The sequence below is a fragment of the Zea mays genome, chromosome 1 (genome assembly GCF_902167145.1).
Source record: "Zea mays cultivar B73 chromosome 1, Zm-B73-REFERENCE-NAM-5.0, whole genome shotgun sequence".
Classification (NCBI taxonomy): domain Eukaryota; kingdom Viridiplantae; phylum Streptophyta; class Magnoliopsida; order Poales; family Poaceae; genus Zea; species Zea mays.
The window spans coordinates 123,991,410-124,015,821 of NC_050096.1; positions in this window are offsets into that span (position 1 = coordinate 123,991,410).

Here is a 24,412-nt window from a genome sequence, read left to right on the forward strand (position 1 = left end):
TCAAGTATTTATTATTATAAGTGGAGACAAGTTTTAGTATAAACCTAGTTGTTACCCAAAAGCACTCCCTCCAAGAGGAAATACCAGAGATCATATTTATACCATCATCATTAATCATCATCATAAAAGTAATCAAAGTTCTTCTAATCAAAGAGGATCCCAAGGCCGCTCTTAACCGTGATCACGGCTGATATATCAGTTTTCTAACAATCTGCAGATGTCGCACACTTTACCCATAAGTCGTGATTCTCGTTCTGCCTAGGGTTCTAGCCTCCCCATTAATCACTACCAAGGTGACCTAGCAGGGTCTCACTACGTAGCCTTTACAAAGATTCCCCAGAGGTCATAGCTGTCTATTAGGTTTCTCCAGTTTGATAGACACAGTACCTCTCCCCAAAGAAAGGGTGACTAACAAAACCAAATCAAGAACCTCTGCAACCAGCCTCGGTAGAGCAAGTACTGTGCCCGGACCCCATTGACGGCCTACGGCAAAGTCAACTACTCCTCTGGTTCCTCTAAATAATCAGCTAAGGGCGTCCCATTCCACCCTCATGGTTGCACTGTTATCCCGGGTTGTCACTCCCCAAATAGGTCCTTACGGAGAGGTACTCAGGAAACAGCCTGAGTCCCCTAAAGTATCATAAGAACATCATCAGGATAACATCATCGTATCATAAGATTCACATCATATTCATTGATTAAAGTAAAGCGATAGCATAAAGCTAACCATGATAACCCAAAAAGTAAATAAGGATAAGTAAATACGGACTAGTCAATCCTTAGGTTTCAATAATGTAATGCAGGACAGTGAATTATAAAGTAAATAGAACATAATAGGTCTGAGGACACTTGCCTTCACTAGGTTGTTGCTCAGGAAGATCTTCGACAACACACTCGGGAACCACGGGCTGCTCGTTGTCTAAATAAAGCGATCATACATTCAATATATTTGGAAAGTACAAACGAACAGCACACCAAACATTTACAATCAAGTATACTAGTTTGACAAGACATTATGAACATAAAAGGGTAGACCTAAATGTTAGGGTTTAATATAATTAAAGATCAGTGATTCCTTAGATATTATAGAATATTTAGTTTCGTGCCACTAATTTTAGTGAGACACAAAATTATAACAGGGGTCAATTCATGCATAACATTTTACTAATCTCACAAAATTAAATAGCTAAGTACCATTAGCATTTCCTTTTTATTTATTTTATTAAACAAATACATTATTACTTAAACTTAACCTTTAGTTTAGGCATAAAATTAAAGTGCACAAATTGTGGATGATTATAATGTATTTGGGCAGAGAATATTTCTATGAGCATTTTGCAATTTGAACCACTAAATTTGGAGTTCATATGAAAAAGATATGAAATAAACAAGTTTTGAAGTTTGAAATATGAAATTAAGCCCAATTCTGTGATTATTTAATAGGTCAGGGGTCTGTTTAAAAGAAACAGGGGTCTGCGCACAAAAACTCAGGACGACGGGTTGATTTTCTAAAACCTGGGGGTCTCTTAAGCAAAAGTACACGCGAAGGGGTATCGGGCGATCTCAACCATCAGATCGTAGATCAACGGCCAGGATTAGATCCTCAAACACGCACGCGGGCGTGGGCACGCAACGAGCGCTGGCAGGCAGGGACGGGGCATCAGCGACCAGAGGAGAAGGCGGGCTGACCAGCCAGGCCCAGCGCTAGGGGGCGCAGGCACTGACTAGCGGGCCCGAGGATTGGGCGAGCGGGCGCGAATCGGTACTCTGTGATCTAGACCATGCGATCAGGATCAAACGGTGGAGATCAACGCCGGGAAGGTTTTACGGCTGTGGGCGGCACCGCTCCTGCCCCTCGGCGGTGAGGTCGCTGGAGACGAGAGGAACAGGCATGGCAGGGCTCTAGGGGCTTGGGGAAGGGCTCAGGAGCGATCAGGGCGACCTGGAAAACTCAGTCCCAGGCGCAATACCGACGCGGGGGCACCAGAGAGCGGAACACGGCGAGGCGGTCTAACGGCGGTGCGGATCAACTCCGGCGAGGAATTGCGCGGGCACTAGGGTAGTAAAGGACGAATTAAGTGCATAGGGAGGTTGCTCACCTTGAGTGCGAACTCAGAAGCGCCCGGGAGACGGCGGGGATACAGTGAAGCCTCAGGTCGATGGTAGCGGACTTTGGCTGCACGGGAAAACACTCTGGTGAGCGCGGACCGAGCAAACCTAAGGGGAAGAAGGCGAACCAAGTGGTGTCTCGAGTTGCTGACGGCAAGGCGGAACTCACCGAGGCAACGGACGTGACGGGGACTCAACGACGGTCGTGGAACGGGCGGCGGGCTTCGGTGAACGGCGATGGAATTGCCTGGTTGAACGCTCAGGGTGGGAGAGGGGGCGAGAGAGCTTAGCTGAGGGCGCAAATGAGCAGGGGGAAGTGGGCAAGCGTGGTGCGGGCTCTAAAGGGGCGAGGGCGTGAGGAGGTGGCCGGAGAACGCGCGGACATGGGCGCGTCCACGGCGGGGGCATGGGTGTGGGCGAGAGGTTAGAGACGGGGGACCTGACGGATCGGGTCCGCAGAGCAGCGAGAGGGGATCCATGAACGGGTGGTCAACACTGACGGAAAGGGTCCACCGGACAGCGCGAGAGAATGGGCGCGAGCGCAAGGGAATCAGTGCCGATAGATCGGCCCCACTAGCAGCGAGTGGGAGAGAGAGGGGGAGAAGAACGTGGGGGCGGGCGGTCGCTGGCAGGTGGGTCCACCTGTCAGGCGACGCGGGCGCGCGCGCGGCCTGGCTAGGCCGACTGGGCTGAAAAGGCTTTTCCTTTTTCCAGGGAATTTCTAATTGCTTTTATTTTCATTTTCTCTAGGATTTTCAATTCAAATTCAAACCAAGTTTCAAATTCAAACTAATTTAAACATGTGCAACAATTCAAAGAATATTTAAGCTCATCACGATGCAACATTTCATGACTCATACTGTTTTAGCAAAATAAAATAATTACTTCCTCACTAAATAAGCTAAATCTAACCAAAAAGAAAACGAGAGAGAGAAACTAGAGAGAGAGAAGAGTAACACCTGAATTTGGTAGGTAATTAGAAAGAAATTTTATACCCCAAATTTAGGGTGTTACAGACCTATCCCCCTTAAAAGAATCTTGCCCTCGAGATTCAGGGTTGGCTAGAAAAGAGTTTGGGGTACTTGGCTCTCAGATCATCTTCTCTTTCCTAGGTTGCTTCTTCTTCTGAGTGATGGCCCCATTTGACTTTGCACATCCTGATGGTGCTCCTTCGAGTGACCCGATCTGCCATCTCCAGAATCTTAGTTGTCTTCTCAGTATAAGTCAGATCTTCTTGAACTTCAAAGTCCTCTATTGGCAACTGCTCTTCTCTTACTCGCAAGCATTTCTTTAGCTAAGACACATGGAACACATCCTGCACGGCGGACAGCATTTTTGGTAAGCTGAGTTGATATTCCACTTCTCCACGTCTTGCTTGAATCTGGTATGGCCTGATATATCGAGGTGCTAGCTTGCCTTTGACTCCGAACCTTTTGGTCCCTATGATGGGTGACACTTTCAAGTAGACATAATCTCCCACTTCAAAACTCAGTTCTCTTCTTCTGGTGTCAGCATAGCTTCGCTGTCTGGACTGTGCTGTCTTCAGATTCTCTCGAACCATTCTAATGTTTTCTTTAGCTTCAAGCACAATATCTGGACCGAACACCTGCCTTTCACCAGGTTGGTCCCAATGCAACGGAGTTCTGCAATTCCTCACATAGGGTGCCTCAGACTAGCTTGATAGCTGTTGTTCTAGGAGAATTATGCATATGGTAGCCTCTTGTCCCAACCTAACTTGTCTTGCAAACCACAAGCCCTAAACATATCTTCGAGAATCTGGTTGGTCCTCTCTGTCTAACCATCTGTCTGCGGGTGATAAGCTCAACTGAACTTCAAGTGTGTACCCAAAGCTCCATGTAGCTGCTACCAGAAATGAGAAATAAATTGGGTGCCTCTGTCTAATACTATCTTCTTTGGAACGACATGCAAGCACATAATCCGAGACATGTATAATTCTGCCAACACTGCACTGTTATAGGTGGTCTTGACTGGTATGAAATGGGTCGCCTTTGTTAAACGGTCTACTACTACCCAGATGGAGTCATAACCAGCTCGAGTGTGGGGCAGACCGACTATAAAGTCCATCCCAATCTCATCCCATTTCCACTAAGGAATTTGTAATGGCTGCAACAAACCTGCGGGCCTCTAATGTTCTGCCTTGATCCTCTGACAACTATCACATCTGGCAACATACTCTGCTATCTCTCTTTTCATACTGTACCACCAGAATCTCTTCTTCAGGTCTTGGTACATCTTCTCGCTAATAGGGTGTATAAAATATGTTGTCTCATGAGTTTCCTTGAGAATCAGTTCCCAGATCGATTTGATGTTGGGAACACACAACCTATCCTTGAACCATACCACTCCTTCGGTGTCTTCATAGAAATCTGGACCTTTCCCATCTATGATCAGCTATCGGATTTCGTTGATCATCTCATCGTCTTTCTGACCTTTCCTGATGTGTTGCTCCAGAGTGGGTTCTAGCTTGACTGTCACTCCTTGAGTGTTGTTCAGAAATCCGAGACTCATCCTGTCAAATTCCTTTGCTAACTCATACAGCATCAGGTGAGCGGCCAACATATTAACTTGACTCTTTCTGCTTAAAGCATCTACGACCACATTTGCTTTGCCTGGATGGTAATGTATCTCCAGCTCATAATCTTTGATCAACTCTAGCCATCTTCGCTGCCTCATGTTTAGCTCTAATTGAGTAAATATGTACTTGAGGCTCTTGTGGTCCGTGTACATATCACACTTCTGCCCATATAAATAGTGTCTCCAGGTCTTCAGTGCATGAACCACTGCTGCTAGCTCCAGAACATGAGTGGGGTAATTCTTCTCATGAACCTTCAACTCTCGGGACGAGTATGTTACTACTTTCCCTTCCTGCATTAACTCACATCCCAGTCCGGTGTACGAAGCATCACAATATACTGAGAATGACTTGTGAACATCTGGCAGAACCAATACCGGTGCTATTGTCAACTTCTGCTTCAGCATCTCAAATGATTCTTGGCACGCGGGGGTCCACTTGAACTCAACCTTCTTTTCTAGCAAGGCTGTCATTGGCCTAGCAATCTTGGAGAAACCTTCAATGAAACGCTGGTAGTAATCGGCCATTCCGATGAAACTCTCGATTCCTCGAACATCTTTCGGTGCTTTCCAGTCTAGAATCGCTGCTACCTTCTTTGGATCCATAGCTAGTCCATCTCGGTTTATAATATAACCCAAGAATAGAACTTCGCTGATCCAAAACTTGCACTTGCTAAGCTTGGCATACAACTGACAATCTCGCAGCCTCTGAAGTACCTTCCTCAAGTGTTCTTCATGCTCTTGCTCATTATGGGAATATACAAGAATATCATCAATGAACACCACAACAAACTGGTCAAGGTAGTCCATTAACACAATGTTCATCAGGTACATGAAGTAAGCTGGCACATTCGTTAAACCAAATGACATAACCATGAACTCATATAGTCCATACTTGGTGATGAATGATGTCTTCGGTACATCTGAAGGTCAGATTCTGAGCTGATGATAACCTGACCTCAGATCTATCTTTGAGAACACATTGGCTCCTCTCAACTGATCAAATAGGTCTTCAATTCAAGGCAGGGGGTACTTGTTCTTGACCGTGACTTCATTCAAAGATCTGTAATCAATGCACATCCTCTTTGTTCCATCCTTCTTCTCCACAAATAGCACTAGGGCTGCCCAAGGTGAGGTACTTGGTCTGATGTAGCCTTTCTCTAACAATTCATCAATCTGCTTCTTGAGTTCCACCAATTCTGGTTCGGACACTCGATAGGCTCTCTTGGATATAGGGGTAGTGCCTGGGATAAGCTCTATGGCAAATTCAACTTTCCTTTCAAGTGGCATGCCTGGTAGCTCATTAGGGAACACGTCAGGGAATTCCGACACAATTCTCATATCCTCAATTGGATTGGTCTCCTTGTCATCTACTAATAAATGGTGACAGGCTCCTTCTTCTAGTTCAGGCAAGTACAGTTTAGTTACTACTTCCATTCTGAATGGGGACACCAACTTGACTGTTCTCTTGTCACAACTGACAGTGGCTTGGTTTCTGTGTAGCTAATTCATCCCTAGGATGACATCTAACCCTTGAGTACCCATTACTACTAGGTTAGCGGGGAAGTCTATCCCCCTTATTTCAATCCTTAGATTCGTACAAATCCTATCGGACTGAACATTTTCCCCAACTAAATTAACTCTTAAAGGTGGAATCATTGATTCTATGGGGATGTTATGTGCCTCTACCCAAGATGTAGAAACAAAAGAATGTGTGGCACCAGTGTCAAATAAACTTTTGCTGGATGGGATTTGACTGGAAACATACCTACTGCCACATCCTGAGCGTCCTGGATTGCTTCAGCCTCTAGGTGGTTCACCTTTCCACGGTTGTAAGCTTGACCACGGCTTCCTGGTGCTTGCTGTGGTGCTCCTTGTCTTGGTGGGGTATTGATTGCTGGCGAATGCTGAGTTGCCTTCTTCAGACAGTGCTCCGCCCAATGGTTTTGTTCCCCACAATAGAAGCATGCGCGACCTCCTACTTGAGATGGAGCTACTTGATTGTTCTGGTTGGTTGCTGGGATAGGAAGGCGAGCTGTCTGGTTGTTCTAACGCTGGTACTGATTTCCTCCAAGCTGGTTGCTTTGACGGTGCTGCTGCTACTGAGGAAACTGCCCCTGGTACTGGTGCTGGTGCTGACGCTGATGCTGGTGCTGGTGACCTTGCTTGAAGTGTTGGGGTGGGTTGCCTGAGTAGCGGGGACGACTACTACTCCCGGCCTGAGGTCCACCAAACTTGCGTTTCCTGTCCTCCATTTCTCGGCGCTTCCTTTCAGTCATGATTGCTCTGTTGATCAAGTGTTGGAACATGGGGAAAGTGTGGTTCATCAGCTGGTAGTGAAGGGGGCCAACCAATCCTCTCAGAAAACAGTACTTCCTCTTAGCATCTGCGTAGAAATCTTCTGGGGCGTAGCGTGACAGCTGTAGAAACTTGTCCCTGTACTCACTGACAGACAGGGGGACCTTGCTTCAAAGACAAAAATTCCTCCTTCCTTACTATCATTAGTCCTTCAGGCACATGGTAGCGACAGAAGTTGTCCCTGAACTCCTTCGAGGTGATGGCTTCAGGGTCGGCATGGGTGGCGAGGTAAGACTCCCAACAGGACTGTGCTGCTCCCCTTAGCATACGGGGACCATATAGAACCTTTTCGCGATCGTTGCACTGGGCAGTATGCAACTCACACTGCATAGTACACAACCAATCTTCAGTGTTCATGGGATCAGCAAAATGGGCAAAGACAGGGGGATGGCCCCTCATGAATTCTTCCCGCTTGTCTCTGGGCACCTATGGCATCTGAACTTGCACCTGAGGTTGAGGTGGGGGTGGCTGCTGCTGTACCTGCTGCATTGCTGCTAGGGTGTGACCAATTGCTTGGACTGCTTGAGTCTGCATCAGGAACATTTGCTCAACTGTCATCGGGGGTGGCGGTGGCAAATGTTGCTGCTGAGCTGCCTCCTCTTGGGGTGCCTGCCGTTCTGGCTAAGCACGCCTTGCACCTCTATGCCTGTTCTCAGACATCTGTAGAAAGCACACACAAATCAGATCTGACTCTGCAGTCTTTCAGCATAAGAAAAGATATATGGAAATCTTCATAGCACTGAACAACTGATCAACTTCATTGACAGCTTCTCAGATAAAGAGGAAAGTGGAAATAAAGGGATTACCCAACTAAATAACTCACTTTATTAATAACTACACCAAGTGGTAGGGGATACCCACACCTTGATGACAATCATTACAAAGATCCAACTTTATTACAGGTTCATCATGACAGCATCCAAAACAAATAAACAACCTAACTCTAACTAAGACTGACTAAGATAAGACGCTGAATTAAGCATTATTACAGACTCCGACTCCATCGATCTATGGATCTAAATCTATCTGGGTCCTACAGTTAGGGGTACCGTAATCAAAGCGACCACAGGGTGGTGAATGGTAAGGGTGCTGAATCCCGACAGAGGCGAAAGAACCACCATCCAAATAGTGGTGTGCTGCTCACTCAGCATGCAATTCCGCAACCTCCGCCCGAACCTTGCCCAATTCGTCAAGGGCATGGTCCAGCTCGGTGTTGAGCACGGCGGTTAGGTTGACCATGCTATTCAGACGGGATTGCCTTCACCAACAGGTGAGACAATCACACCTCCAGCACTATCGATCGAGCAGCGAGGGTAGTAGTTCAGGTCAAGGCCATCAACTACCTCGCCGAACAACGAGCAATACTGCGAAAGCGCACATCGTGCTGCATCTTGCATGGCTGCCTCGGTAGTATCCCTCTCAGTGATAGAATAGTGCTTTGAGAAGGCCTCTGCACCCCGGAGATCATTGTCCGGACGGCGCACCAAGCAAGTAGCCTCCCACTGGTCCGGGTATAACCCGCGACGATGCTGGTAGACTACACAACGGTACTCGATGGACCAAATGTGTTGATCGAATGTCCGACGCAGCAAGGTGTCGAGAGCGTCGTGGAAGTGAAACCCACAAGCGGCGTCGCGAGTGATGGGTCTAGCGATCCATCCCTCCAGTTCCTGCTCCTCCGAGAGCTTCGTGTTGTGGCTCGAACTGCCACCAGCATCGTCGTCGTATCTGTCTCCGTCAGAGTCTCCTCCAGCAGCCAGGATGCCCTGTGGTGGTGCAGGGGCATCTCTAGCTAAGGTGCAGGGGAAGGCTGCCTCCCAGACTCCACCTCTTGCTGAGGCGAGGGGGAAGAGTCATGCTGCTCCTGCTCCTGGTGTCGGCACTCCTATTCCACGTGCAGGCGACGATGCAGTCTCTCCTGGTGACTGGACTGACCTAGCACCATGCGGCGCAGTGGGCGCTCCGCCAGGAGAGAGGGCAAAAAGGGGATCACTGACTTACATGCAGTGCATCTAATACGAGCCATCTACAAAAGACATCGTAAGCACAAGAGTGAGAGTAGAACTATAAGACCAGAAAGTAAACAGAAAGAAAAGTGAGACAAAATTTTGTGAGATAAGTAAATAACATAGAATTGGTCAAGTTGACCAACTTTTGAAATGACACTAAGGTCAAGGTAAGAGTAGGGGTCTATAGTCCTTAGGGCGACCATTCTAGTCTAGTTTAGCGGTCCTACAGTTAACAAGGCTTTGATACCACTTATGTCACACCAGGTTTTGGAAGGTAAACCGAATGCGAACCATATACGTGCCAGGATCAGAAACTCACATACACAGTGATTACATAATTGGACATCATCACACAATGCTCAAAGTAAATAGAGGAAAAGTACTTTATTACAACACGACGTCCAAGACATCCACTGAGTCTATAACATAGTCATTAACATCAAAGTGCGGAAATACGAAACGTAGAAGACAAGGCCTTCATAGGTAGCTGACTGGGGGTTTGCCACTAAAATAAACTAGAACTCATCATAGTCCTGAAACTCTTCAAAGTCCTCCATGTTGCCAACGTCTCCTCCTGAGCACTGAGTACAGTGGGGACAACCTGGGGTGGGGTGGTTTGTAAAGCAAGGGTGAGTACACATCAACGTACTCAGCAAATGTCCCTTTTGGCTAAAGTGGATTAGCTGTATATGGAGTTAAGGTTAAGCAGTTGCTTTTAGTTGGTCAAGTATTTATTACTATAAGTGGAGCCAAGTTTTAGTATAAACCCAGTTATTACCCAAAAGCACTCCCTCCAAGAGAAAATACCAGAGATCATATTTATACCATCATCATTAATCATCATCATAAAAGTAACCAAAGTTCTTCTAATCAAAGAGGATCCCAAGGCCACTCTTAATTGTGAGCACGACTGATATATCAGTTTTCTAACACTCTGCAGAGGTCGCACATGTAACACCCCAGGTGTTACCCAAGGTCCTGGCTCAATACATGCACATATGGCCTATTATTACATGTGTTTAAGTCAGAAGAAAGGGCACCAAAACTTTAGAAACCATGGCTTAATTAAGTGATGATCATGATTGAAGGAATACCCTAGCTTTTCATGCACCTCCACCTTGGAAAAAGATGCTCAAACCCTAGACCCCTCTTGAGCCATTAGACCCCCAAGCATTGGATTAGTGGGAAAACTATGTAAATCACCAATTCATGACTTAAACCTTGTGCCAAAGTTGAAGTACATTTATATATTTACAATAATTAGTAAGGGAGTTTTTCAAAAAAGGCCCCACAAAAACCCCAAATTAAGCACCCAAGTGGAAAGCACTTAAGAGCAACCAAATTTTCTCTAAGTCAAAACTCAGCCCCCTTCTAAAGATCAAATGTGTTCACATAGTTGCTGGCGCCAAATCCACATGGTCCAATTGACAAAAGGAGCAAAATTACCCAAGGCACACCCCTGAAAAATTTAAAACCAAACCAGAACCGTTTTACCTGGTTTGACACGAGTTTTGTCTTGGGTTGAACAGTGCTGACAGCCCTGACTTGGCGCCACCATATCTCCCAATCTAGACCAGATCTTCACTTGGAACTCACACAAACTAGGTAGCTCTAGGTGTAGGGAAGAGATCTTACACAAGTCATATGGCAAGATTCGCACATTTGGCTGCTCAGCAAGAGCTTGAACTCGAGCATAAAGAAATGACAACGTGTTTGACCTGTCCTGGCAATGCCAGAGCACGCCCCGGCGCTCGGCCCCGCGCCCACACCCACGCTCGCGCCTATAAAGCCGACCGAGGCTTTGACCGTACGCCCTCGCTCGCTCTCAGGCCCACCCAAACGCAAGTTCACCAGAGTTCTCTCTGCGCATGGCGTGCCAGCGGCCGCCCGAGCCCAGACCACCATGGACCGGCCACTCTAGCCCACCTCCACCCCGTCCAATCCCTCGGCTAGCCTCCTCGGAGCTCAGTGAAGCTCCCCGAGCCCTCAGACCGAACACCACATCGCTGGAGGTGCCGGATTGACGTCGCCGAACTTCGTCCGACCACCATCGCACGTGGATCGAGCTGCACGGTGAAGCATCCTTCGATTCCTTGCGCCTATTGCACCATTGACCTCCCGTGGAGCTCCCCGAGCGATTTGATTGAGCTCTACCGCCATGAGCAGGACGGAGCACACGTCACTTGCGAGCTCGACCGCCTACGCACGCAGCCAACCCTACTCCGACCATCACTACCGATGATCCGCCCCTCGACATGACCGCCAGAAGCCCCCGGACCTCACCCGACCCTCCACCGGACCTCTCCCACTGGCGGTAAGCCGCGCCACCGCTTTTTCTCTCTGCGGCTACTGTTCCGGTGAGGAGGGAGCGTGGGTTAAGAAAGGGAAAAAGCCAGGGGTTATTTGGAAAGTCAGTGACTCGGTTAAACAGTTCTCTAGGGGCACGGTTTGAACGGTTAGTTAAGAAAGAACCCAGGGACCTTGGTGCAAAGCCTTTTTCCTTTAAACTTTAAGATTTATTCTTTTTAAATGAACAGAGAACTAGAAAAATTCATACATTGAGTTCTGTTCAACCAAATTTGGTCAAACCAATTTTGCTAGGACTTAAATATTGTGAACTACCCAGCAAAAATGATAAACACATGGTTTTAGCAAAGCTTTTTAGAGTTTGGATTTAAACAAGTATACTGCCCAAACTTTAATAAATAGAGGAAAAATGGAAAGACTTTTAGATTAGGGCTAAGAAAAATTGGAGGCATACTTAACTAGCAACTACACTATTTAAAAATATTAAACTCCCTAGTATACTAGATTAAAGAAAGATTATCCATTAAAACTTGTATTGGCCCAAACCTTAAGAAAATGAAAAAGGGGATTTAAAATTAGGACTAGAGGGCAACCAGATTTTTCCTAGCTTGCTCAGATGATAAAGTTTATGAGAAAAATTTGTTGAGCCCTAATCCAGTACAAAGAAAATGCACCACCTTTTATTTGATAAAAAACAATGAGAACTTATAAAAATCATAGAAAAATAATCCTAAGGAGGAACCACCCCAACCTTAGGAATGACTACTATTATGCTAATAGAAATCTAGGAAAAATACAAGTTCTGTTGTTTGATATTTTTCAAATACCAAGTTAGTTATAAGTACCATTATGGCATTAAACTTTAGAAAATCACAACAAAATAACCATTAAGTCACCTTCTGTGATTTTTGGCATAGGAGCATGTTATATAGATGCTAGCAATAATAACTTTTAGGGCAGAACCCCCACCCAAATGAGAGTTGCAGTACAAAGTGACCATCTACCCTCACTTTTGTTATTTTTGCCTAGAGTTTACCCTAATTATTCTTAACCTCAAATTTATAAAATAGACTACAGTGACCAATGTTAACCCACTTTAATTTTTACAAAAGTTTTGGAGAAGTTTAAGTCACTATGGTAGTTCAAACCCACCTTAAAAGCCTAAGTAAGAAATGACAAGGAAAATTAGTGGAAGGAAAGAATGTAACACACACCCCTACGACCAGACCTCCCTAAATGTCACTAAAACTTTAAGGGATGACCCAAAACCTTAATTTCACTTAATACCTAGTCTAGGTAAGTATAAAACACTAAGAACATCGTACGACAACAAAACCCTAGTTTACCCACTACCTTAATGTTGTTCCACCATACATCGTGTTTACTAAATTTGCATATCATTAACATGCATGTATCTTATTCATTGCATTCGATAGATTATAACCTCGTTGACGGAGAGTACATACTCATTCCGGAGCAAGGAGTTGCTCAGGAGGGAGTCGAGGAGCCATCACCAGAGCCTGCCACTGAGGATCTCCCTGCCCCAGCTTTTGAAGGCAAGCCCCGGTTCTATGCATAACCGTTTATATATATGCTATTTTAGTACACTTAATGTTTGTAGGTTTGTAATGTGCACTTAAGTGTAGGAGTTGGTTGAAACCCTAGTTGCATGAATTTAGGATTCCTCATGAGATGGATACTAGTATGCTAAGTCGAGTAGCTGCTTTGCTAATTAGGGATCTCGGTAGAAGTCAAGTGATTCTTCTAGCACTCGCGTGAGGTCAGGAATTGGTTGTATCCATTTTGATAACGAAACGATGATGGTCTATGGACACGGATCCATGGGGATACGTTGTCTATGAGACAAAATTGGAATAAGGATTAACGTGCAGATACCTGTGTCAAGCATTTGAACGTATTAAACACATGTCGGGAAATATGGTAACTGATAAGCCTAGTACCTGATTGAACCTGCCCACAAACTTTACTCCTCACTAGACCTGAGATAGAGTCTCCCATGCCGGATTATGGTGGGTACAAGTGTAGTCATTGCACGGCATCTGCCGGGGAAAATTGGAGCATTGTACGCCAAGGTTGTGAGCCCTGTTTGCCCTGTTCTGTTGCTAGGGAATCGATGGGGACGATTGATATGTGTGGGGATGGAGTGCTCCTACATGTCGTGTGTTTAGGTTTACCTTGCAAGGTTAAAACTCGATTTGAATCGTCTGCTTCACACGGCTAATGAGACTGCTTGATCCATTGTACTACATTGAGTAATAAGTGGAAATGAGGTGACATTCAAAAGTGGTTGATAGCAATAATGTTTGATACCATGTATGACTATGTAACACCCTGAATTTGGGGGTATAAAATTTCTTTGCTCATATTCACAAATTCAGGTGTTACTTCCCTTTTCTCATCCTTCCTCATTCTTTTCTTTCTCATTTCTATAGGAGAAAAGTGCTTATTTTATTTGTAATTATAGTTTAATATGTTAAACCCTAAGGGAGTATGAATTGTTGCATCATGTTGAACCCTAGATTCCACTTTGGCTTGGTGCATAATTCTTGGAAAGTCTAATTTGAATTTGTGGCTCACTTGGATTTGAATCAAATAGAGAAAATAAAAAGAAAAGAGAAAACAATTCCAGAATAAAAAGAAAAGAGAAAGAGGCCCAACCCCGCCGCCCCCTCAGCCTTTCGGCCCAGCTAGGCCCATCCCGCGCGCGCGCGCCTCTCCCCTCCGCTCTCTCTACCCTGGCGGGCCCGCCCGTCAGCGCAGCCGCCTTCCGCGCGCCCGCTTCCGCTCTCCCCTCTCTCTCTGCTCGCGGGCCCAGCTTGTCAGCTCCCTCGTCCTCGCGTAACCGCCGCCCGAGCTGCGCGCGCCCGCCTTCTCCGCGCCCACGTCGCGCGTGGAGCTCGCAACTGACCCGCCCCTGGCCACTTGAGCCCCGAACCCCACTCGCCCTCTCCCCCTCCCCCATTTGCGCTCCAGCAGACCCCTCTTCCACCTCTCTCTCGCTGCGCGCACGCCAGAGCGCCGCCGCCACGAATCCCCGCCGTCCCGAGCTCGTTTCTCGGCCGCCGTTGGAGCTCCGCCGTGTCCGTTGCCACGGTGAGCTTCGCCCCGGCGTCCGCAACCCGGGACGCGCCCCAAATCCCTCTCCCCCTCCCTATTTCTCTCTGCCCGCGCTCACCCGCCGTTCCCCGTGCAGCCGCGAAGGTCCGCCACCGTCGCCCCGGGCCACCGTCGAGCCATTGCCGCCGCCGAGTAGTCCTCGGAGCCCGCCTTGAGGTAAGGAACCTCTCCCGACCCCTATCGACCCGTGTATTGCCTTCTGTTGCGCTTAATTCCTCGCCGGAGTTGTTTTATGCCGCCGCCGAGCCGCTCCGCCGTGAACCGCCCCCCTCCGGTGCCCCTGCCCCGACCCAGACCCCACCAGAGGATCCCCCGTGCCCTCCCCAACCTTCCCGGCCACTCAGGTCGCCCCAGAGGCCCGCCAAACGCCCGCGCCCCTCGTCTCCGGTGAGTCCTCCGCCGCGGGGACGAGCGCCGCCGCCCCAGCTAGCCGTAGGAGAAGCCCAGGCCGGCCACCCGATCCCCACTGTCCGTCCCAGATCGGGCGGCCCCGTTTTAATTAGGCCAAGCCCAATCCTGGCCGTCCGCCGGAGATCCAGCGGCCCAGGCCCGCTTCCCCCTCACCCCGTCTCCCTGCCGTTTGGGCCCCGCCTGTCAGCCCGCCCGCGCGCTCGCTCTGCCCGCCGGCCCCGCCTGTCAGCCCGCCCGCGCGCTCGCGCTGCCCGCCGGCCCCGCCTGTCAGCCTGCCCTCGCCCCGCGCTGCCCGCCCGGTCCCGCCTGTCAGCCGCCTAGCCCGCCGCGCGCTCGCGCGCCCGCCCGCAGGATCTAATCCTGACCGTTCGCTTTAGATCTGACGGCCGTAGCAGCCCGATACCCCTTCGCTCGCGCGTTTTCTTAAAGAGACCCCCGGTTTTCTGGAATTTGAACCTGCCGTCCCTGGTTTCTCTCAGTTAGGTCCCTGGACCTTTTATTTAATTCAAAATAGGTATTTAGGGTATATTTTTAATCCCCAAACTTGTAAAATTCATAACTTTGTCATATGAACTCCAAATTAGGTGCTTCAAATTGCAAAATGCTCATTATGTTTTTGTCTATCTATTTAAACCATGTTTCCCTGCTGTTTGCATGTACCAATTAATGGTTAATCATTAGAATAGGATTAAGGTAATTGGAACCCTATTTGAGATAATTAGAAATTGGTAGACTTTAATAAAAGTTGGAGTACTTAAGTTTATGGACTTAAACACCTAAGTTTAGGAACTTAAAACCATGTAATGATTTAACCCCACCACTGACTTAAACCTGATTAGTGGATAATGAATCACTTTGTATAGTCCTCTACCCCAGACCTAGGGAACACCAGAGTGCCTATCCCTTTTCAACTATGAACTTGTGATCTCTCTCTGCTGCATATGTTTGGTATGTTGCTTTTTGTTTGTTATTTTCCCAAGTGCATAGTGTGAATGATTACTTTACGTAGACAACGAGCAGTCTGTGTTTCCCGAGGAGGTTGCAGAGGAAGTCCCTGATCAGCAGTTTGGTGAAGGCAAGTGTCCTCTGTCCCATTATGTCCTATTCATTTATAACTTACTACCCCGCATTACTTACTTGAAACCTAAGGATTGACTAGCTTTACACTTTACTTTGTCCTTGATGACCTATTGGGTTGTTATGGTTAGCACTCTGCTTTTGCCTTAACTTAATCAATGAACATGATGTGACTATTTATGATACTGTTATCCTGATGATGTTGATGATCTTGTGATACTCTAGGGGGCTCAGGCTGTTTCCTGAGTACCTCTCCGTAAGGACTGGTTCGTTGAGAGACCACCCGGGATAACAGTGCAACCATGAGGGTGAAATGGGATGCCCTTAGCTGATTAATTGGATGAACTAGAGGTGTAGTTGCTTAGCCGTCGTGCCGTCAATGGGGTCCAGGCATAGTGCTTGCTCTGCCGAGGCTGAGTGCCGAGGTTCTTTCGTTTTGCTCTTTGTTAGTAACTCTCCTGCGGGGAGGGGTACTGTGTTTATCAAACTGGAGAAACCTAACGGGCAGCTATGATCTCTAGGGAATCTTTGTAAAAGCTACGTAGTGATGCCCTGCCGGACCACCTATGTAGTGGTCAATGGGGATTAGCTCTCCCTGGGTAGAAAGGGAATCATGACTCATGGGTAAAGTGTGCAACCTCTGCAGAGGGTAGTGAAACTAGTACATCAGCCGTGCTCACGGTTAAGAGCAGCCTTGGGATCCTCTTTGATTAGAGATACAGATGGTTCGAGATACAAGGATTACGTTATAGTTTTGGTTCGGCTATGATGATGTTGTTCCTCGATGAGGAAATGGTTTACGGGTTGGTTAATGCTAAAATCTGGCTTCTACTAATGATAAATACTTGACCAACTAAAAGCAACTGCTGGAGCCTAACCCCACATAAAGCTAGTCCACTTCAGCCAAACGGGACATTTGCTGAGTACGTTGATGTGTACTCATCCTTGCTTTACCACCAAACACCAGGTTGTCCGCATTGTAATCACTGCTCCGGAGAAGGCGAAGCCGTGGAAGGAGACTTCCAGGAGTTCCAAGACTACGACGAATTCTAGGTGTGGGTTGGCGGCAACCCCCAGTCAGCTGCCTGTGAAGGCCTTGTCTTTACTGCGTTTCGCTAGTACTTTGATTTACTTGTTAAGACAATGACTATGTAGATGTCTATGACTCTATGATGTAATAAGTACTCTTTTATGTTATTATTCGAGCATTGTGTGATGATGTTCATTTATGTAATCGCTGTGTACGTGAGTTCTGATCCTGGCACGTACATAGTTCGCATTCGGTTTGCCTTCCAAAACCGGGTGTGACATAAGTGGTATCAAAGCCCATGCTGACTGTAGGACCGCTGACCTAGAGTAGCACTGGTCGTACTAAGGACTATTGACCTCCCCTCTCACCTTGACCTCTGATGTTACTTCAAAAGTCGGTCACCTCGACCAACCCTATGTTTTACTATCTATATATACTATACCTTGTTAAAAATTTTATCTTATTCTGTTTATGGTTTATTCACTTGTCATATTAGTTCTGCTCTTACTCTTATGCTCATGGTGTCTTTTGTAGATGGCTCGCCTTAGACACACAGCACGTAAGTCGGTGATTCCTTTCCTACCGTCTCGACTTGCGGAGCGTCCTCTGCACCGCACCGTGTCCGGTCAGTCGAGTCACCTGGAGAGGCTGCACCACCGCCTGCGTGAGGAGCAGGAGCGCCGGCGCCAGCACAGAGAGCAGCAGGGCTCTTCCTCCCCACCCCAGCGAGAGGTGGAGTCCGTGAGGCCCCGTTCCTCTGTTGCCCAGCTGGAGGCGCCCCCTGCACCGCCGCGGGACGCCCCGGCTGTTGGAGGAGCTACTGGAGGAGGTCCTGGAGGAGACCCCGACGACGACGACTCAGACCACAGCACGGAGTCCTCTGAGCCGCAGGAGGCGGAAGGATGGGTCGCCCGACCCATCACCCGTGACGCCGCTCGCGGTTGTCACTTCCACGACGCACTCGACACCTTGCTGCGCCAGGCTTTCGACCGGCACACCTGGTCGATCGAGTATCGTTGTGTAGTCTACCAGCACAGTCGCGGGAGGTACCCGGACCGCTGGGAGGCTACCTGCCTAGTTCGCCGTCCGGAGGATGACCTCCGGGGTGCGGAGGCCGTTTCGGAGCACTATTCCATCTCCGAGAGGGACACTGCAGAGGCGGCTATGCAGGATGCAGCACGACGTGCACTCTCCCAGTACTGTTCTTTGTTCGGTGGCGTGGCCGACGGTCGTAACCTTCGGTACTACCCCCGCCGACCTACTGGCAGCACGGAGAGTGTGGTTGTCTCACCTGTTGGTGAGGCTAACCCTAGGTTGAGCAGCACAGTCAACCTAGTCGCAGTGCTTAACACTGAGCTGGATCACTCTCTGGACGAGCTAAGCAGGGCTCGAACGGAGATTGCGGAGTTGCGTGCTGAGCTGGCAGAGCGCCATCACCAGGAGGGTGGTTCTCCCGCTCCTGTTGGGACTCAGCACCCATACCGCTCACCGCCACGTGGTCACCACACTTATGGTTCCCCTGTCTGTAAGACCAGGATAGATCTGGATTCCTAGATCGTTAGCGTCGGAGTTTGTAATAATTCTTAAGTCAGATGTCTCAGTCTTAGGTAGTCAGTTTAGTTTGCTTATCAGTTGCTTCCATTTAGTTTAGTTTGCTTATTAGATGCTTGCATGCTTGTTATGATGAACTTGTGCTGGATTTGAATCTTTGTAATGACTGTAGCCAACATGTGGGTTTCCCCTGCAGTTTGGCTTAGCTAGTAATGTTAATGAAGTCAGTTATTTAGTTGGGAAACCATTTACTTCTACTTTCCTTTCTATCTGAGAAGCTGTGTTGAATCATAATGAGGATCAGTGAAGCTCTTTGTTCACTCAGTGTCATGAAGAATTCTGTATTCTCTTTTCTTATGCTGAAGGGTTGTAAGATCAATGCTGATGTATGAATGTCTTCCACAGATGTCTGACAACAGGCGCCGATGCAACAGGCGTGCTCAGCAAGAGCAGCATGACCAGCAGGAGGAACATCAGAGGCAGCCTCCCCCACCACCCCCGATGTCAGTGGAGCAGATGTTCTTGATGCAGACTCAGGCAGTGCAGGCCATTGGGCAGACTCTGGCAGCCATGCAGCAGGCTCAACAGCAACCCCAACCCCAATTGCAAGTGCAGATGCCCCAGATGCCACGGGATAAGCGTGGTGAGTTCATGAGAGGGCACCCTCCTACCTTCGCCCATTCTGCTGACCCCATGGACGCAGAAGACTGGTTGCGCGCAGTGGAAAGGGAACTGTGCACCGCCCAATGTGACGACAGGGAGAAGGTTCTGTATGGTCCCCGTCAGCTAAGGGGAGCAGCCCAGTCCTGGTGGGAGTCCTACCTCGCCACACATGTTGACCCCGAAGCCATCACCTGGGAGGAATTCAGCGAGAGTTTCCGTCGGTACCATGTGCCAGAGGGACTGATGATCGTGAAGAAGGAGGAGTTTCTGGCTCTGAAGCAGGGACCCCTGTCTGTTAGTGAATACAGAGACAAGTTTCTGCAGCTGTCCCGCTATGCACCCGAGGATGTCAACACTGATGCTAAAAGGCAGTACAGGTTCATGAGAGGTTTGGTGGATCCCCTGCATTACCAGCTGATGAATCATACCTTCCCAACCTTCCAGCACCTGATCGACAGGGCAGTTATGACTGAGAAGAAGCGTAAGGACATGGAAGATCGGAAGCGCAAGATGAGTGGACCCCAGTCCGGAGGCATCAGCCGTCCACGTTTCTCAGGCAGTTCATCTCAGCAAGGCAGACCTGGTCACCCACAGGGATATCAGAATCAGAATCAGCGTCCACATCAGCAGCAGTTTCAGAGGCAGTACCCGCAGCAGCAGCAGCAGTATCGTCAGCACAGCCAGCAGGGAGGTAATCAGTATCAGAAGCAGAACACCCAGGCACCTCGCCTTCCTGCCCCAGCAGCAAATCAGAGCAACCAAGCAGCCCCAGCACAAGGAGGAGGCAGAGGATGTTTCCACTGTGGAGATCAAGGCCACTGGGCGATGCAGTGCCCAAAGAAGTTGGCGCAGCAGCAGACCAACCCCAATGCTCCAACAAGGCAAGGTGTACTGCAGCCGGCAGCAGGCAATCGTAACCAAGCGTACAACCGTGGAAAGGTGAACCACTTGGAGGCCAAAGCGATCCAGGATGCACCAGATGTGGCAGTAGGTATATTCTCAGTCGAATCTCATCCCGCAAAAGTGCTATTTGATACTGGTGCAACTCATTCATTTGTCACTGCAACCTGGGTAGAATCGCATAACATCTCCGTAGAGGCAATGATGCCGCCCATGAGGATTAATTCGGTTGGTGGCAAGGTGCAAACAGATAAAATATGTTCAAATATAATGGTGGAAATAAGGGGGATAGGATTCCCCAGTGACTTAATAGTAATAGACACCCCTGGGATAGATGTTATTCTAGGGATGAATTGGTTAATGAAGTATGAGGCAAATGTTAGTTGTGACAAGAGGACCGTAACATTGAAGTCCCCGTCAGGAGAAGAGGTAATGGTCGAGCTAGGGATGCCTAAGTCAGAAGAGGGAGTCTGTCACCAGATTTCAGTTGATAGTAAGGTGGCCAAACCGCTTGAGGCTATCAAGGTCGTCTCGGACTTTCCGGATGTGTTTCCCGAGGAGCTAACTGGCATGCCACCCGAGAGAAAGGTTGAATTTGCCATAGAGCTTATCCCTGGTACCGCCCCCATTTCCAAAAGAGCCTATCGAGTGTCTGGACCAGAATTGGTGGAACTCAAGAAGCAGATAGATGAGATGTTAGAGAAGGGTTACATCAGGCCAAGTACCTCGCCTTGGGCCGCTCCAGTGTTGTTTGTAGAAAAGAAAGATGGTACCAAAAGGATGTGCATAGACTACAGGGCCTTGAATGAAGTCACTGTCAAGAACAAGTACCCCCTGCCAAGGATAGAAGATTTGTTCGACCAGCTCAGAGGTGCCAGCGTATTCTCGAAGATAGACCTGAGGTTAGGTTACCATCAACTCAGAATCCGACCCTCGGACATACCGAAGACAGCATTCATCACCAAGTACGGGTTATATGAGTTCACAGTTATGTCCTTTGGTTTGACAAATGCGCCAGCCTTCTTCATGTATCTGATGAACAGTGTGTTCATGGACTATCTAGACAAGTTTGTGGTAGTGTTCATCGATGATATTCTCATATACTCTCAAAGTGAGGAAGATCATGTAGAGCATTTGAAGATGGTATTGCAAAGACTTCGAGAGCATCAGTTGTATGCCAAGCTGGGCAAATGCGAGTTCTGGATTCATGAAGTCTTATTTCTGGGTCACATCATAAACCAAGATGGGTTGGCAGTGGATCCAAAGAAAGTAGCAGATATCCTGAACTGGAAAGCACCGAAGGATGTTCGTGGGATCAAGAGCTTCATTGGAATGGTCGGATACTATAGGCGTTTCATTGAAGGCTTCTCAAAGATTGCTAGACCAATGACAGCGTTACTAGCAAAGAAAGTTGAGTTTAAGTGGACCCAAAAGTGTCAGGAAGCATTCGAAGAACTGAAGAATAGATTGACTATAGCTCCTGTGTTAGTCCTGCCTGATGTTCACAAGTCATTCTCAGTGTATTGCGACGCTTCGTACACCGGATTGGGATGTGTGCTAATGCAAGAAGGAAGAGTGGTAGCATACTCGTCTCGACAGCTGAAGATCCATGAGAAAAATTACCCCACACATGACCTGGAGTTGGCAGCAGTGGTTCATGCCTTAAAGACCTGGAGACATTACCTGTATGGGCAGAAGTGCGACATCTACACAGACCATAAAAGTCTGAAGTACATATTCACCCAGTCAGAGTTAAACATTAGGCAGCGAAGATGGTTGGAATTGATCAAAGACTACGAGTTGGAGATACATTACCATCCAGGCAAAGCCAATGTTGTTGCAGATGCTCTGAGCAGGAAGAGTCAAGTCAATATGTTGGCCTCGTACCCGATGCCGTACGAGTTAGCCAAAGAGTTCGACAGACTGAGCCTCGGTTTCCTGAACAGTACGCAAGGAGTAACAGTGGAATTAGAGCCCACCCTAGAGCGGGAGATCAAAGAAGGGCAGAAGAATGATGAAAACATCAACAAGATCCGGCAGCTGATCTTAGAAGGAAGAGGCAAAGACTTTCGAGAGGATGAAGAGGGGGTAATATGGTTCAAGGACCGATTGTGTGTTCCCGACCTCAAACCTATTCGGGAACTGATCCTCAAGGAAGCTCATGAGACAGCCTACTCCATACACCCTGGAAGTGAGAAGATGTACCAGGATTTAAAACGAAGGTTCTGGTGGTATGGCATGAAAAGAGAGATCGCAGAATATGTCGCCGTCTGTGATAGCTGTCAGAGAACCAAAGCAGAGCATCAGAGGCCTGCCGGATTGTTGCAGCCATTGCGGATCCCTCAGTGGAAGTGGGATGAGATCGGGATGGATTTTATAGTTGGCCTACCTCGTACCCGGGCCGGTTATGATTCCATCTGGGTGGTTGTGGACCGCTTAACAAAGGTGGCCCATTTCATACCCGTGAAGACAACATACACCGGAGCAACGTTAGCTGAGTTATACATGTCACGGATAGTCTGCCTTCATGGTGTGCCGAAGAAGATAGTGTCAGATCGAGGAACGCAGTTCACCTCTCATTTTTGGCAGCAGCTACAAGAAGCGTTGGGCACACATTTGAACTTCAGCTCAGCTTATCACCCGCAGACAGACGGTCAGACTGAAAGAACTAATCAGATCCTAGAAGATATGTTGAGAGCCTGTGTGTTGCAAGACAAGTCAGGATGGGACAAAAGGCTACCTTATGCAGAATTCTCCTACAACAATAGTTACCAGGCCAGCTTGAAGATGTCACCGTTTCAGGCACTCTATGGACGGAGTTGTAGGACTCCGCTGCATTGGGACCAGCCTGGAGAGAGACAGGTGTTTGGCCCCGACATCTTGCTTGAAGCCGAAGAGAATATCAAAATGGTTCGGGAGAATCTGAAGATAGCCCAGTCAAGACAGCGAAGCTATGCGGACAGAAGGAGAAGAGAACTGAGTTTTGAAGTGGGAGACTACGTCTATCTTAAGGTGTCACCTATCAGAGGAGTCAGAAGGTTCGGAGTCAAAGGCAAGCTAGCACCCCGGTACGTCGGACCATATCAGATCCAAGCCAAGCATGGAGAAGTGGCCTACCAGCTCAACCTACCAGAAAGTTTGTCAGCAGTGCACAATGTGTTCCATGTGTCCCAATTGAAGAAGTGTCTGCGAGTACCAGAAGAACAGTTGCCAGTGGAGGGTTTGGAGGTCCAGGAGGATCTGACATACATAGAGAAGCCAACGCAGATTCTGGAGTTTGCAGACCGAGTCACCCGGAGGAACACCATCAGAATGTGCAAAGTCAGATGGGGTCACCACTCTGAGGAAGAAGCAACCTGGGAACGAGAAGACGATCTGAAGGCCAAATACCCTGAACTCTTTGCTGACCAACCTTGAATCTCGGGGCGAGATTCTTTTAAGGGGGATAGGTTTGTAACACCCTGAATTTGGGGGTATAAAATTTCTTTGCTCATATTCACAAATTCAGGTGTTACTTCCCTTTTCTCATCCTTCCTCATTCTTTTCTTTCTCATTTCTATAGGAGAAAAGTGCTTATTTTATTTGTAATTATAGTTTAATATGTTAAACCCTAAGGGAGTATGAATTGTTGCATCATGTTGAACCCTAGATTCCACTTTGGCTTGGTGCATAATTCTTGGAAAGTCTAATTTGAATTTTGGCTCACTTGGATTTGAATCAAATAGAGAAAATAAAAAGAAAAGAGAAAACAATTCCAGAATAAAAAGAAAAGAGAAAGAGGCCCAACCCCGCCGCCCCCTCAGCCTTTTGGCCCAGCTAGGCCCATCCCGCGCGCGCGCCTCTCCTCGCCCCCCCCCCCCCCCCCCCGCTCTCTCTGCCCTGGCGGGCCCGCCCGTCAGCGCAGCCGCCTTCCGCGCGCCCGCTTCCGCTCTCCCCTCTCTCTCTGCTCGTGGGCCCGGCTTGTCAGCTCCCTCGTCCTCGCGTAACCGCCGCCCGAGCTGCGCGCGCCCGCCTTCTCCGCGCCCACGTCGCGCGTGGAGCTCGCAACTGACCCGCCCCTGGCCACTTGAGCCCCGAACCCCACTCGCCCTCTCCCCCTCCCCCATTTGCGCTCCAGCAGACCCCTCTTCCACCTCTCTCTCGCTGTGCGCACGCCAGAGCGCCGCCGCCACGAATCCCCGCCGTCCCGAGCTCGTTTCTCGGCCGCCGTTGGAGCTCCGCCGTGTCCGTTGCCACGGTGAGCTTCGCCCCGGCGTCCGCAACCCGG